The 17,313-nt window shown below is 45.6% G+C and overlaps 1 pseudogene; it reads right to left on the bottom strand.

Moving 5' to 3' along the window:
- Positions 1-12,076: 12,076 nt before the first annotated feature.
- Positions 12,077-13,259, bottom strand: LOC100345832 (abl interactor 1 pseudogene; annotated as a pseudogene).
- Positions 13,260-17,313: the final 4,054 nt, after the last annotated feature.

Raw genomic sequence — 17,313 nt, 5'->3', positions numbered from 1 at the left:
TGGTTGCAACGGCAGGAGCTGCGCCAATCCAAAGCCAGGAGCCAGGAGCATCTTCCAGGTTTCCCATGTGGGTACAGGGGCCCAAGGACTTGGGCCATCTTCTATGCTTTCCCAGGCCATAGCAGAGAGCTGGATCAGAAAAGGAGCAGCCAGGACTCGAACTGGCACCCATATGGGATGCCGGCACTGGAGGCGGTGCTTTACCCGCAATGCCACAGCGCCGGCCCCAGTCTATGCAATTTTCTTTTTTTTTTATTTTTTATTTTTTATTTTTTTTGACAGGCAGAGTGGACAGTGAGAGAGAGAGAGACAGAAAGAAAGGTCTTCCTTTGCCGTTGGTTCACCCTCCAATGGTTGCTGCGGCCGGCGCGCTGCGGCCGGCGCACCGCGCTGATCCAATGGCAGGAGCCAGGTGCTTTTCCTGGTCTCCCATGGGGTGCAGGGCCCAAGCACCTGGGCCATCCTCCACTGCACTCCCGGGCCACAGCAGAGAGCTGGCCTGGAAGAGGGGCAACCGGGACAGAATCCGGCGCCCCAACCGGGACTAGAACCCGGTGTGCCGGCGCCGCTAGGCGGAGGATTAGCCTAGTGAGCCGCGGCACCGGCCTATGCAATTTTCTTATGAATGTCCTAGCAGACTCGTTCAGCTGCTTCCCTCATCCTGCCCACAACCGTTCAGCAGTGAGTCTCATCAACCATTCTGAGATGGATTTAGTTTCCCGATGAGACTCTACAAATACCAAGCATGACCCCCAGAAACACACGTGGAATTGTGACTGTGTACACATGTGTGCGTACGTCGAGAGAACAAAAGGATGCTAGTGATGGCAGTGTTCTGCAGGTTAGCACTGGGGATGGTGTGAAGGGCCAGTGGGAGCTAAGACTTTGGGGGCTCTTGCCGCTGTTGCATGTGGTTGCTAGGGCAACAGCAATAATTACCAAGATTGTAAAATGGGATGACTATATCTGACTTTACAAAAATAACAAAAAGGATCAGCATCAAGTATTTAGCATCTCAAGATACAGATGTGGTGAAATTCAGAAAACTCTTTATCTGTTTCAGCCACAGGACAGGCAGGGTTCATGCTCAGATCCCAAACACAACTGCAGGTCATGGAATTGTTGCAAAGGTTAAGCAATCAACCACAGGCAGTTCTGCTAAGATTAGGAACCAGATGGGGGAAGGATTAGGACCAGAGATCTGTGATGGAAACACAAAGTCGAATCCCCAAATCCCAAGCCTTCCTGAGCCTACAGAAGCAGTCCCTCCACCCCTGGCAAAAGAAATGAGGCTCCATTTATGTGAAGATGGTGCACGACTTCGCTGTGGCCTTGGCCTCCCATTCGGATGCCTCTTCGCAGGCGTCTGGCACAGTGGTTAAGATGCTGCGTCCCCTATCGCTTAATCCTTGGGTTCTAGTACTGGCTCCTTCACTTCCAATCCAGCATTTCTGCCAATGCACACCCTGGAAGGCCGCAGGTGATGGCTCAAGTACTCAGGGTTCCCATCACATGCATTGGGTCCCAGGCTCCTGCCTGAGCCCAGCCCTACCCTGACTTTTGCAGGCCTTTGGAATAAAATGAAAATAATTAAATAAAAGAGTAAACTCACCACAGAGCCCAGGACAAGTGCAAGGTCAGCCTGGAAGGAGGTGATAAGTGAAGAAAGTGGGAAAATCCTGCCGATGTGTAGGGGGAAGAAGCTGGGTGTTGTGTATGGGACCAGATGCCAGCCAGCGTGTTAGACCAAAGAGGATGAAATATAAGATCAGACTCAGCAGAATTAATGAACATGGATTAGCCTACCTACGATTCACGATTAATGTGTTATATATAGGAGTGAGGAAATGTTTTGGAAACTGTGGTGGTGCTTATGGGTATACTAGTATATGCCAAAAACCCTGGAGCACTTTAAAGATAATTTACAGAAAGCAGGTAGCATGTTTTATAATTATAAACCATTATAATCTGTTTTATAATGCAAATGATTCCTATCCAAGGCAACACAAATAAAGATCTGATTAGAATGTTAATAAATATTCTAAAACTGAAAAAATTTTTAAAGATTTATTTATGTATTTGAAAGGTAGAGTTACAGAGAGGCAGAGGCAGAGGTAGAGAGAGAAAGAGGTCTTCCATCCGCTGGTTCACTCCCCAAATAGATACAATGGCTGGAGCTGGGCTGATCTGAAGCCAGGAGCCAGGAGCCAGGAGCCAGGAGCTTCTTCTGGGTCTCCCACACAGGTACAGGGACCCAAGCACTTGGAACGTCTCCCACTGCTTTCCCAGGCCACAGCAGAGAGCTGGGTCAGAAAAGGAGCAGCAGGTCTTGAACCAGCACCCATATGGGATGTCGGCACTGTAGACAGCATCTTTACCCACTATGCCACAGCACCAGCCCATAAAACTGATAATTTTTAAATATATTTTAAATATTTATCCTTTTATTTGAAAGGCAGTGTTGGGAGAGGGAGAAAGAAGGAGAGGAGGGGAGAGGGAGGTCTTTCATCTGCTGGTTCACTCCCCAAATGGCTGCAACGGCTGGAGTTGGGCGGATCTGAAGCCAGGAGCCAGGAGCTTCTTCTGGGTCTCCCTCGTGGGTGCAGGGGCCAAGGACCTGGGCCATCTTCTAATGCTTTCCCAGGCCACAGCAGAGAGCTGGATCAGAAGAGGAGCAAAACTGGAGTCCATATGGGATGCAGGCTCCGCAGGCAGAGGCTCAGCCTACTATGCCACAGAGCTGGCCCCTTTTTCTGGCAATTAGAAGGGGACTATGATTGGCAGGAAGCTAAAACTACTCTGCTGTAGTTGAAAGATGGAAAGCAGGGAGATAAGAGAAAGGGACTTACAGACAGGAGAGCTCTGCTACCCAGGACACACAAATACCCCGGTGACGGAGCCCTCAGGGTGCTAGCCCCTCCGGCTAGGGCCCTCGGCCATGCACAGTGCGGGGAAGCAGACCTGCCTGAGCTAGGACACAGCCTTCCCTCCAAAGCACACAAACCCCTGGGCCCTGTCCCACCAAGGCTGTCCCCTCAGTGTTCTCCCGGGCGGTCTAGAAATACCATGGGTGCACGGGCACACGGCACACCCTGCTGTGGGGTGACAAACATCCAAAGGAAAGTACGCAGCTCGTTCAAAATGTCACTGCCATCCGTGGCCTGCAGCAGGGGACTGGCCGAAATGACCGGGGCTTTAGTGAGAAACACATACGTATCTTCTAGGGGAGAGAAGGGAAGCCGCACCCTCAGGGCACTGCTTCTACGCTGGGCTAGGACACCTGCGCCTAGACCTGAGGCTCCGACTCAGGTCGCTGTCCCTGCCTGCTCCTGTCAGCCCCACTCCCAACACCATCTCCTGCTCCTTGCCCTTCCCTCCACACATGCAGAGGAGGGAAAATGAAAAGGAGGGAGAAATGGGAAAGAAAAACGGAATATTCTGAGGATGTGAGACCCAAAGCTAGAAGGAAATCATAAGACATTCCTGGCTTGTGCTCATAATTAATACTCTGGTTCTGAGCAGAACTGTCACTTTGTTATCTAAAAGCGTTCATAGGGCGGAGTTACTATCCGTGGCTATTTTTGGTTTTTCACTGATTTCCTTTTTTGAAACAATGTATGCTTTTCCGTGATTGATTTTTCTTTTGAACATTACATTCAAGTTCTTCTACTTGACATGACTTTTGACACATCTCCAGCTTTATTACTTCTCTAAATCATGACCGTGTTTCCTCCCACAGCAAGAATGCGGTAGGGCAGAGCAGGGACCCAGGGCGGAGAGTCCAGTCCCCAGTCCTGACAGCTCATTTGTAGCCTAACATGAACTGAAAGTGTCCTGTGTGTGTGTCGACACATTCTGCCACGGTGCCTTCCCACCCAGTGAGCTCAAAGCATTGCTCAAAATCAGGCACAGAGGGTGGGCATCTGACCCAGCAGTCAAGATACCAGTTAAGAGCCCTAATCCCACATCAAAGTACCTGGGTTGGAGTTCCAGCTCCATTTCAGATTCCAGATTCCTGCCAATGGGAGGCAACAGGTTGAGATCTCAAGTGGTTGGAGACCCAGGAAGACCTGGATTGAGTTTCTGGCTCCTGCTTCAGCTTGGCCCAGTCCCAGCCGTTGTGGTCATTTGGAAAGTAAACCAGCAGATGGGAGCTTGTTGTCTCTTGCATGTTTTCTCTGTCACTTTGCTTTTCAAGCAGATGAAAGTAAATAAATTATATATCTATCTAACAATATATATACTATAATTTGGAGTAGGACACTTCTCACTTGTATGCTGCCTTTTTAAAAAGAGCACGTATTGGTGATGCTGCTGTGGTGTATTGCATAAAGCCATCGCCTGCAGTGCCACAATTCCATATGGGCACTGGTTCGAGACCCTGCTGCTCCACTTCCGATCCAGCTCTCTGCTGTGGCCTGGGAAAGCAGTAAAAGATAGCCTAAGTCCTTGGGCCCCTGCACCCTTGTGGGAGACCCAGAAGAAGCTCCTGGCTTCAGACTGGCACAGCTCCAGCTGTTGTGGCCAATTGGGGAGTGAACCAGTGGATGGAAGACCTCTCTCTCTCTCTGCCTCTCCTTCTCTCTCTCTCTCTCTCTCTCTCTCTCTCTCTCTGTAACTCTTTCAAATAAGTAAATAATTTTTTTTAAAAAACACAGCATTTATTTTTTATTTTCATCTACCTGAAAGGCAGAGTGACAGAGAGGAAGAGCAATTAGTTAAGTGAGTTTCTTATTTTCTTTTTTTGTATGTGTTACCTGATTTTTCTTTCAACAGACACATGGACAGACAGACAGACAGACAAGGGTGCTTTCATCCTCTAGTTTACTCCCTAGATGCTCAAAACAGCCAGGACTGAGCTGGCCAAAGCTTGAACTGGAACCTCAAGCCAGGTCTCGAATGTGGGTGGCAGGGATGCAACCACTTGAGTCAGTTTCTTGAGACGTCATAGGGTCTGCACTCACGGGGAGCTGGAGTCGGAAGCCAGATCTGGGAGTTCAGTGCAGGCGTGCGGCCATGGGCCCAGGCATCCCAACCTGCATGCCAAGTGCTGGCCCGGACGCCTGCCCTCCTCCCCTATTTTATAAACAGTCTGTTTCTTTCCTTGTAAGACAGAGGACCTGTACTAATAATTCCCACAAAATAGATAACTGTTTCACTCGTGCTAGAATAGTATTAAAACAAAGGGCAAACGTTTCAAATGTTCTCTGATTACCTCTGAAACACTAGGCTCTACAGCTAAAATAGCACCTGTCTTCTATTTCAACAGTAGCCTTATTAGGTAGAAAGAGAAGAACTTGGGTCAATTAAAAGACCCTTCATACACTGAATCGTCCTGATAAAACTTAGCCTATTCTTGCTGAGAGCCCAGGATTTTACCTTGAAATGTTTTCACGTTCAGCCACTGCTGGACCAGTGATGGTGGGCTCTCCTTCAGTCATATATAATTTCTGATGAATACTCACCAGAATGAATTATGTTTTTCTCTCTTCCACTTCTTTTTTTTTAAGATTTATTTATTTACTCGAAATTCAGAGTTACACAGAGAGAAAAGGAGAGGCAGAGAGAAAGAGAGAGAGATCTTACATCCGCTGATTCACTCCCCAGATGGCTGCAACAGCTGGAGCTGGGCCGATCTGAAGCCAGGAGCCAGGAACTTCCTCCAGGTCTCTCACGCGGGTGCAGGACCCAAAGACTTGGGCCATCTTCTTATTGCTTTCCCAGGCCATCGCAGAGAGCTGGATCGGAGGTGGAACAGCCAGGTCTTGAACTGGCACCCATATGGGATGCCAGCACTGCAGGCAGAGGCTTTCCCCAGTATGCCACGGCGCTGGGCTCCCCTCTTTCACCTCTCTACATCTATTAATGTCAACATATTTTTCTATGTTTTATTTCCAATGTGTTTCATATTATTTAACCTACCTCCCTATTATATAAAAATAAGTAAAACTATTCACATCTCAGTTATTTTGTTTCACATGTGATCTGTACATTTAAATGCATGCCTTCATTGAAACGTGACCCAAAATCTATTCCCCGTCATTTCCTAGACAACGTTATGCAATGAAGAAAGGGGGAATTTCTGTACGTCTCTAGAGCTCTACTGTCCAGTATGATAACCACTAGCCGTGTGTGCCTATTTCGATTTCAGTTTAAATTACTGGCATGCTCTAGATAATAATTCAGTCAACAGCGGATCACACACGTAACACTGGCCCCATAACATACAATGGAGTGGAAGAATTCCTATCACCTAGTGGTATCATAGCCAGTGGAATACCAGCGCACAATACGTTAAGCAAGTCTCTGTCGCCACACTAGTGTAAATAAATCTAGTGTGTGCCCGTGCTATGAAAGTATAGCACGTACAATTATGGATAGCACGCACTGTCTGATACAGAAATGACCACATTACTGCTGTATGTGTTTACTCTTCTGTCTACACTCTGACCTGTAAAAGAAGTTTACTGTGAAACAGTATGCCGTGTTATGTTGGATGCCTCCCACGTTGAGTTCACAGCATGTCTGATCACATCAAGAGGCCATGTCAGGTGAGTGACCGACACCATCTAGGCTTGTGTAAACACACACTGTGATGTTTGCTCAGCCACCAAATCACCGGATGCACTTCCCAGAGTATAAACCCATCATTAAAAGAGTCGTGACTGTAATTGAAATATTTTTTTTTATTTTTGTTTATTTTATTTATTTGAAAGGCAGAGAGAGACAGAGAATTTTCTGTCCAGTGGTTCATCCTGAAATGCCCTTAGTAGCTGGGGCTGGGCCAGGCTGAAGCCAGGAGCCCAGAACTCCAGCTTCGTCTCCCACATGGGCGGCAGGAATCCAAATACTTGGGCCATCTTCTGTTGCCTCCAAGGGTGCTCGTTAGCATGAAGCCAGATTGAAAGTAGAGCGGGAGGCCGACGCCGCGGCTCACTAGGCTAATCCTCCGCCTTGCAGCACTGGCACACCGGGTTCTAGTCCCGGTCGGGGTGCCGGATTCTGTCCCGGTTGCCCCTCTTCCAGGCCAGCTCTCTGCTGTGGCCAGGGAGTGCAGTGGAGGATGGCCCAAGTACTTGGGCCCTGCACCCCATGGGAGACCAGGAAAAAGCACCTGGCTCCTGCCATTGGATCAGTGCGGTGCACCGGCTGCAGCGCTCCGGCCGCGGCGGCCATTGGAGGGTGAACCAACGGCAAAGGAAGACCTTTCTCTCTGTCTCTCTCTCTCACTGTCCACTCTGCCTGTCAAAAAAAAAAAAAAAAAAAAAAGTAGAGCGGGATTTGAACCCAGCTACTCCCATATGGGATAGGCACCCCAAGTGGCATTTTAACCACTGTGCCACAGGTCCACCTCCTGAAGTATTTTCAGTGCAGTTTCTCATTCACAATATCTGCATTTTGCTGGCTCCTTTGCCACACGTGGCTGGTGGCAACCCTAGGGTCTTAAGGTTGGAGCTCACGTAAGTATAACTACATGTTAGAAATAACCTCCTCTCTAAATCTTTGTTTTTCGCCCTAAGTTTCCTTTTATAAAAAACCAACCAACTCAATAACTTATATTGTTCCCCATAATGTGAACACCTATGGAGAAGATACAGTTAGAACCTTTCTGCACTATTTGCATTATAAAGGAGCCCTAAATCCAGACGGGCACCGGAAGGAAAGAGGAGGTGGCAGGGAAGGACCCGGGAGCCCTGGGTCGCAGTCTTTCCACTGTAATGATACTGGGGGTAAAAAGTACGTCAGTGGGACGGTGAAGACAGTGGAATCGTGGTGCCCCTGGGACTTGCAAGGAGGAGAGTTTGAGACTGGATTATCCGGAGTGTAAGCCTGCAACTTAAAAATTCAGAAGACTTCAGGCTAAATAAGCTTATTGATCACAGGGCTTGATCTTTTCTCCCTTCCAAAACTCCATTAAAAGAGGAGTAACTGGAGTCAGAGGAACACCAAGGTGCGAGGATTGAAAGCAGAGGATGGGGAGCCACAGTCTGGCCTCGCAGTTAAGGTGCCTGCACCCCTCTCACAGTGTCTGCCTTCAGCTCCAGGCCTGGACTCCAGCTTCCTCCAACGCAGACTCTGGGAGGCAGCAGGAATGGCTCGGCGAGTGATGTTCCGGCCACCCGCGTGGGAGGCCCGGATTGTGTTCCTTGTTCCCAGGTTTTGTCCCAGCCCAGCCCTGGCCATTCTGGGCATTTGGGAAACAAATCACTGAAGGGGCGCTTTCTCTGCCTCTCAAATAAATGAATTAACTTTTTAAAAAGAAATAGAGGGCCGGCGCCGCGGCTCACTAGGCTAATCCTCCGCCTTGCAGCACTGGCACACCGGGTTCTAGTCCCGGTTGGGGCGCCGGATTCTGTCCCGGTTGCCCCTCTTCCAGGCCAGCTCTCTGCTGTGGCCCGGGAGTGCAGTGGAGGATGGCCCAGGTGCTTGGGCCCTGCATCTCATGGGAGACCAGGAGAAGTACCTGGCTCCTGGCCTCGGATCAGTGCGGTGCGCCGGCCGCAGCGGCCATTGGAGGGTGAACCAACAGTAAAGGAAGACCTTTCTCTCTGTCTCTCTCTCTCACTGTCCACTCTGCCTGTCAAAAAAAAAAAAAAAGAAAAAAAAGAAATAGAAGAGGAAGGTAGTGTCTAGGTAGCAGGCTGGATAACAGTAACATTCTGGGAGCTGGAATGGGATGGAAAACGGCCCAATAGACAGAAACAGTACAAATTAAGAGACTCAGGAGGACCCCGGACAGGCAGAGCTGAGAAAAGGATGGACAAGGAGGTCTTGGTGTCCTCGGCTTCCTCGGAGGGCCAGCTGAGACTATGGATGAGAGTAAGAAGTGTCAGATGAATGTTTAGGGAACACCTTCTCCCCACCTGTGTAATCAGGTCAGTGTCTAGTTCAAGACGTACGTGTTAGTCCACATATCTGACATTTGGGGTTTCCTCCATTAGAAGGCCAGCTCAGAGCCTTATCCCTATAGCAAGGACCACCAATAAGCAAGCCTCATGCATGCCCACATAGCTTTCACCCACTCTTTAGTGATTCATTCTAAAAGATAAATGGACCACAAAGTGTCCCAGGACACTTGAAGAATTTCTTTTCATGAAAGAGACCCAAACCAACCAAACAACCAACAAAAGACAATGGGAAAATAAAATTAAAACAAAGCAGGAAGCAGAAGAAAACTTTTAAACAACCTATAATGAAAGTCTTCAAAAACCCAAGAGTAAAATATATCTGCACAACATTAGTTCAGCTGATTAAAAATAAAAAGAATGGAGAACAAGAGAAACCCCAAAAACTTAAAAAAATTACTTACACATGGAATTAAGGTAGACAAATGAATAGTTAGGTAAACAAAACAAATACCCAAGCTGATAAAAATATTCCAAGTAGTCCAGAAAACTGAGTTCGGGCTATTACAGATATTAACAAAAACCCTGATATGTTTTATATTTATCTTTTGGTCCACAATTTCTTATTTGCTTGCAGTGTTTATAAACTGTAACATGTGTGTTTTGCAATCAACAAAGAATTTCTATCTTATATTATTCCCCTATTCATCTTGTCTCTTCAACAACCCCCTCCTTTCTCTTTCTGACTCTCCCTCTCTTTCTCAAGTCTTTCCAACAGCTGGTAAGAGACAGGGGGAAAAAAATCCCAGCTTTGTAGAAAGAGAAAAAAAAATGCTAACATGGCTTGGCTTATTAATGAAGTTAACTATGGCCAAATGCTTAGATTTTCATTTCAAAAAATTACTGAGTGCAATCAAATTATATGATACCTAATGGGTTTTATTTTCTTGTCAATAAATAAAGTAATAAAGGAGAGGTGTAAAAAAAATTATTGCAGGAGCCAGTGTTGTGGTGTAGCGAGTAAAGCTGCTGCCTGTGGTGCCAGCATCCTATATTGGGGCTGGTTCACATCCCAGCTGCTCCACTTCCGATCCAGCTCTCTGCTATGGCCTGGGAAAATCAGCAGATGACCCAAGTGCTTGAGCCTCTGCCTACGTGTGGGAGAGTCGGAAGAAGCTCCTGGCTCCTGGCTCCTGGCTCCTGGCTCCTGGCTTCAGCCCGGCTCAGCCCTTGCCATCTCGTCCATTTGGGGAGCAAACTGGCCGATGGAAGACCCCCCTCTCTCTCTCTCTGTCTCTCTATCTCTCTGTCTCTATTTATTTATTTGAAAGGTAAAATTACAGAGAGAGGGAGAGACAGAGAGAAAAGTCTTTTATCCATTGGTTCACTGCCCAAACAGCTGCAACAGGCAGAGCTGGGCTGATTCCAAGTTAGGAGCCAGGAGTTTCTTCTAGATCTCCCACGTGCCTACAGGGGCCCATGTCCTTGGGCCACCTTCTGCCTCCTTCCCAGGCCATAAGCAGAGAGTTGTATCAGAAGAGGGGCAGCTGGGACACAAACCAGTGCCCATACGGATGCCAGCGCTGCAGGCAAAGGCTTAGCCTACTACACCACAGCACCGGCTCCAATAAATAAATAAATCTTTATATAACTGCATAAATGAAAAGTTCAATAGAAGGGCTGGAAGGTGAGGATAATTTCCTAGAAGGTAGAATAAAAATAAATTCAAAGATACAGAAAGTAGAAGAGGAGATAGGATCAATCCAAATGCATGAATGTCTGACAAATCAGAGTTTATTTTTAAAAAGTACAGGCAAAAGAGAAAGGGACTGTTTAAAAGGACAAACAAATAAAAATCACAAGATAACTTTCCAGAGCTAGAGGATACGGGTCTCCACATTGCAAGGGCCAACTTTCAATGAAAAACAAAACAAAAGGACCAGGAAAGGAGAGGCGGTGGAGGGAGGTTGAGTAAAAGATGCTAAAACACAGAAAGACAGAAGCAGCAGATCATCTGCTAAAAAATATGTATTACTTCTTTATTCAAGAGGCAGAGAGATCTACAGAGACAGATGCACAGAGAGCTTGCTCGTCTACTGCTCCACTTTTTTTTTTTTTTTTTTGGTAGCAATAATGGTCTTTAATTGTCAGAAATAAATGTTTTGCACTAGTCTTACCATTCACTATGCTGTTAGAAGTCTGTAACGCCCAGTACATAACTGTAATTTGAAACTCAAACAAATCCTCAATACACAGAAACCCACACTTGAGTGCTCTACTTTAATATCCTAAGCAATACAGACTTATACACAAGATAAGAAGAGAAGACATCCCTCTAACCCCCCCTTAAATTAAGAGGAGACACACAAAGTGCATGTGTTGCATTTCAATTATGTCAAAAGACAATACAAATCTGTTGGTTAAGTATATCTCTGTTCACTGAATAATACATGACTCGCCTTCTTTCCAAATTATTGTATTTTAAAATCTTATGTTGCTAGTGCCAGGTAATGGATTAAATAGTGCCTATTCACAAATCAATCGCACTTACTTTTACAATATGTAAAAGATACTTATAATTTCCTTTCATCAAACCAGTGTACAATAGTCCACTGTAAAAGTAAAGGACAGGTATGGCAATCCTTAAAAATTTTGCTTACAGAATGAATGTGTACACTTTGACACATTTTCGTAGCTTCAAAAGTTAGTTACTTTCAAAAAGGAATTCAGTAGATTGACTTGTAAATAACCATCTCAGATTTTAAATCTGCAAAAAATCCATCACATTGTTGTTGGGACAGATTAAGGCTAAAATTTTTTTCCAAGTTAATATATTGAGAAAATAGAACCATAATTCTATAATAAATCAGTATCTCTCTCTCTCTCTTTTTTTTTTAAAGCAAACCAGTGAAGGAAAGGACAAAAACCTTTGGTTCACTTATATATTTATGAATGGAAAAAATTTATAATTCAAATTTCATTCATTAAAAAACTTAGGTACAAATTATAACATTACAGATTAGCCTTTTGATTGTTTTGCATGGGGAACTTAGAGACTCAATTCATTTCAGGAGACCTAAGTGTGCATACTCCAGGGAAATAGCGCACAAATTGGAAGCATCTTGGAATTTTTCAGTATATTTCAACACATAAATTTTTATGCATGCTTTAAACAGTATTTTTTTAAATGAGATAATCTAAACAAAAAAAAAGTATGACCAGCACCAGCATTTAAGTTTTCTGATTTTAATATTAGTTTGACATAGCATTAGTAACCATGCTCACTGAAACATGTAATGATACAATCTGAATCATATAATTCATTAAATATTATACCCCGCTTCCCCAGAATATTTAGGCTGGTCATAAAGTTAACATTGTGTAAGTAAGTACATAAGCATAATCAGGGACAGCCTCTTGTATAAATTGCTGTTTAGCAATACACAAACTGCCTCAATGATTTATGCTTATAGGTAGACATTCAATTATACCAATAAAACAGCATGTCCTGAAAATATGGGCACATTTTAAAACATATTAAGACAATTCTGTTAACCGTAATAGTCCCACAGTATGACTGAGTAATAAGATGCTACTGTAAAAGCAAAAATCTAATCAGTATAGTGCATGATTGATTCAACATAGTTCCCAGGGAAGAGACCAGTCACTCAATTGCAGACTCCTTCATCCCAGCCATCATCATTCTTCTTTATAACATAAATGATTGCACCCTCCATGAAGGACAGCGCATCATCCTTGTCTTTTGTATAATCATATATTGCAACAACTTTCTCAATATAATTCTTGGGGGCCCAAGCAGGATCCCCATCTGCATATGGATCGTTATTCTGGACTACAGCAGCCTCCTCGTCTTCATAGTCCACTGGAGGTGGTGGTGGTGGAGGCGGAGAGTCATCAAACATGGGAACGTCATCCGGCGGAGGTGGTGGCGGGGGAGTTGGACTATCAGCAACTGGTCCAACTGTGGGTGGCGATGGTGTAGGCACAGCAATGGGAATGCCAATACTACTACTTCCACTGTTTTCTCAACTTCCACTTCTTCCACTACTTCCACTGTGTATTCTTGGTCTCTGATTTAAAGAAGCTGTCCGGCCTGGACTATGCTGACTTCCAAGCCTAGCAGGACTTGTCATGTAGTCATTAGGAACTGTTGGGGGTTTAACAGGTTCCAGGGTTTTATACGGAGTATTCCGTCCCAATGTTCCCCGGCCTGACATGGGAGGACTTGGTGGTTTCTGAGTAGGAGGATTTGTTCTCGACAATGTGCCAGCTCTTGCAGGCTGGTTATTTCCATGCTTGACACCATGCAGTGGAGGATGGCCCAAGTGCTTGGGCCCTGCACCCCATGGGAGACCAGGAGAAGCACCTGGCTCCTGCCTTCGGATCAGCGTGGTGCGCCGGCCGCGGTGGCCATTGGAGGGTGAACCAACGGCAAAGGAAGACCTTTCTCTCTGTCTCTCTCTCTCACTGTCCACTCTGCCTGTCAAACACACACACACACACGCTGCTCCACTTTCTAACTGCTCCGCAGCAGCCTAGGACAGGGCTGAAGGCAGGAGCCAGGAAGTCAGTTCAGGCTCCCCACGTGGGTTGCAGGAATGCAGCTAAGGATCACCGACTCCCGCGAGTGGGAAGCTGGAGTCACAAGCTAAAGGCAGCCATTGAACCCAGGAATTCTGATGTGGGACATGAGAGTCTTAACAGCATCTTAACCACTTGTCTAAACGCCTGCTCCAGAAATAATCCGTTCTAACGTTCTACAGCACGGCGGGGCAACTCTAGGTAACAATAATGTATTCTATAAATAATGTATTATATAAAGGACTGGAGAAGAGGATCTGGCAGGCTCCAAACACAAAGAAAAGGTGAGGAATAGAAACGCCAAACATGGACTGTAGTCAGTTTACACTGGATACATCGCCCACATAGTTTCACCCACTCTTTAGTGATTCATCCTAAAATATAACTGGACCACAAAGTGTCCTAGGACACTTGAATTCCTTTTTATGAAATATTACCCTGTATCCATAAAAGCATACAAGTATTACATTAAACATTTAGATAAACAATGAAACAAAGCTAGAAAAAATGAAACGCTCGGTTTGAAAGACATAACCCAATGAGCAACAAAGCAAAATACATTCATGCTGAGACACATCCTTATACTATCTCAGAGCACCCAGAATAAAAAAGATCCTTCACCTTCCAAATATAAGAGATTAAAAAAAAAAGGACTAGGAACTAGATGAACAGTACACTTCCCAAGAAAACACCAAAATGAGAAAAAGAGTGGGACCTGCCTTGTGGCATAGCTGGCTAAGCTGCCGCCTGCGATGCTGGCATCTTACGTGGGCACCAGTTCAAGTCCTGGTTGCCCTACTTCTGATCTGGCTCTCTGCTAACGTGCATGGGAAGGCAGCAGAAGATGGCAGCAGAAGACTGCTTGAGCCTCTGCACCCACAAGGCAGACCCAAATGGAGTTCCAGGCTACTGGCTCTGGCCTGGTCCATCCCTGGAAGTTGTGGCCATTTGGGGAGTGAAGCAGCAGATAGAAGATTCTCTCTCTCTCTCTCTCTCTCTATCTCTATCTCTATCTCTATAACTATGACTTCCAAGTAAATAAGGAAATCTTTATTTAAAAAAGAAAGAGTGGTGCAAAACCTTCAAAAGTCTGTGGGACTATGATTTTAAACTAGGAATTCTATACCCAGCCAAAATATGAATCAAGTACAAGAGTAGAATAAAGACATTTTTAGATATTTCTAAAAATTCAGTTGCTAAGTGTGCTTTCTCAGGAATTAGCAAATAATGTGAAATAAGGGAGTACATTTTAAAAGGGGAGGATACAATGGTTTTGAGGGGGTAGAAGGCTAGAAAAATTAAATTCAAATCTTTTCCTCTTTCTTTGACCATAGAGAACTTGTGGTATGAGCATTATTTAGAAATGGAAAAGGTAAACAGAAGAAATTGGAAGACACTCCTGGAGGGACAGCATGAGGGTGGGGCTGTTGTTTCCTAGTGTAAGTGTAAAGAACAATACGTCTTGTAAAATTATACCATTTTAAAAGAATTGTTAAAAGTGAAGCAGAAGCTAAAGAAACAGAATTAAGTCCAGGAGGAAAACTTAAAGGCGGAATTGATTGATTTCATTTCAATTTCCAATCGTCTATTTCAGTGACTTGGAGCATGAGAAGATGAGTCACAGATCTACAGAGTGCTTCCTACCAGCTGACAACCACAGTGAGGTCTGGGCCTCTGACAGCCCCACTCCCACGGAGCCACACCCTTACAGCCCCCTCCCGTGACTGGGCATTGTTTTAGATGCTTGGCAATGGGTGACACAACCTGAATGCTTGTAGCTCCCTAACATTCTTACGTTGATTGCGGTTGCCCCTTGTGATGGCGTTAGGAGGCGGGGTTCTGGTGGAGCTCTCATGAACAGGAGTACTGCCTTTATTAAAAGAGACCCCAGGGAGACCCCTCACCTCTCCTGCCACATGGGGATGCAACAAGAAAACATCATCTGTGAACAGGATGTGGGCCCTCAACACCAAATCTGTCAGCACCTTGATCATGGGTTCCCAGACTCGAGAATGGTGAGAAGCAGATTCCTGTTCTTTCCACCCTACCTGGTAGAAGGTATTTTGTTACAGCTGCCCAAGCAGACTAGGAAAACCAGCTGTTCATCCGCAGCCGTGTGTTGGGTTCCATATTTCACTGCCACGGCTATTTTGTAAGTCAATAGCGACAGAGGTTAACTTGCACATTTATTTATTTTTTGGTCTGGTGGAGATGCAAACTCATTTCTGCCCCGTGGAACAGATAACTTAACTGATGTTGAACATCGACAGCTTCTGTACTCTAACCACCAATGCATAAATTTGGCCTGTAGAGACCCAGTTCCTCAAATGCTCGTAGCATCTTATTACTGACCGCATCTTACTTGTTTCCTCATTATTCAATAAGTTAACTAAATTTTTGACATACTTTCCTGTTACATTTGCCTGAGAATCATGAGTTCACCTTTCTGAAGATTATACTTGCGCAAAGACAAAGATTATAGACATATTTTTAAAACTTCTTTTCTTGGAACTAGTCTTTCAAACACACACCTAAGAAATTCAGACATTTCTGTCTCAACTAGATAGAAGGAACTGGAATTTCACCTTACTTGCTAATTAGACTCCATCAGCCAACCCCTCTTTCCACCCCCTCACCCCAAATATAGATCCCTCCAAGGTGAGCCAAGTCTTCACACATTTTACCCAACTGGTAAAGCTGAGGCTTGGAGGCAGCGATTTCCCCAAGAGTCTAGAAGAAGACAAGCTCATGTGGCCTGCCGGTGGGAGAGGCCTCCTCCCCAAGCAAGCAAGGAGGCCAAGCAAGGCAGAGGCATCTGAAGTGTGAAAAGGAAAGGAGGGGCTGGCGCTGAAGTGTAGCGGGTAAAGCTGCTGCCTGCAGTGCTGGCATCCCATATGGGTGCTGGTTTGAGTCCGGGCTGCTTCATTTCTGATCCAGCTCTCTGCTATGGCCTGGGAAAGCAGGAGAAGATGGCCCAAGCCCTTGGGCCCCTGCACCTGCATGGGAGACCCAGAAGAAGCTCCTGGCTCCTGGCTTCGGAGCTCAGGCTACTGTGGCCAATTGAGGAGTGAACCAGCAGATGGAAGATCTCTCTCTCTCTCTCCCCCACCCCCCATCCTTCTCTCTGTGTAACTCTGACTTTCAAATAAATAAATAAATCTTTAAAAAAAATAGAAAAGAAAAGGAAGCACGCAATGAACATTAAGCCAGGCCCCTGGGGATGGGACGCTTGAGAGCAGGCGTAAGGACACTGCTACCCTTTACACTATAACACCTTTCAATCACTCATTATCATCTCATATTTCTAAATTACATTTTTAGGGGCCGGTTCTGTGGTTTAACAAATTAAGCTGCCACCTGCAATGCTGGCATCCCACATGGGTGCTGGTTTGAGTCCCTGCTTGCTCCACTTCTGATCCAGCTCCCTACTCATGCACCTGGGAAATCAGCAGAGGATGGCCCATGTGCTTAGGCCCCCTGCACCCATGTGGGAGACTCAAATGAAGCTCCTGGCTCTTGGCTTCAGCCTGGTCCAGCCCTGGATGGTGTGATCATTTAGGGGAGTGAACCAGCAGTTGGAAGACCTGTCTGTCTCTCTCTTTCTGTAACTCTGCCTTTTAAATAAATCTTTTAAAATAAACAAATAAAAATCAAGTAATTAAATTTAAAATTCTTTTTGTGTTACTGTAATGACTGCCATGAGAGAAGAACTAAAATATAAGCATAGTCACGTGGTGTATTATTCGACGAAGACTGCTATAACAAAATATCACAGATGGGGGTGCTTGACCAACACAGATCATTTGCTTTCTCACAGCCCTGGAGGCTGGAAGCCCAGGATGAAGGCAGCAGCAGGACAGGGCTC

The sequence above is a fragment of the Oryctolagus cuniculus genome, chromosome 2, assembly GCF_964237555.1.
Source record: "Oryctolagus cuniculus chromosome 2, mOryCun1.1, whole genome shotgun sequence".
NCBI lineage: Eukaryota > Metazoa > Chordata > Mammalia > Lagomorpha > Leporidae > Oryctolagus > Oryctolagus cuniculus.
Note: the sequence above shows the minus strand (reverse complement) of the source record. Positions and strands in the feature narration are given on the sequence as shown.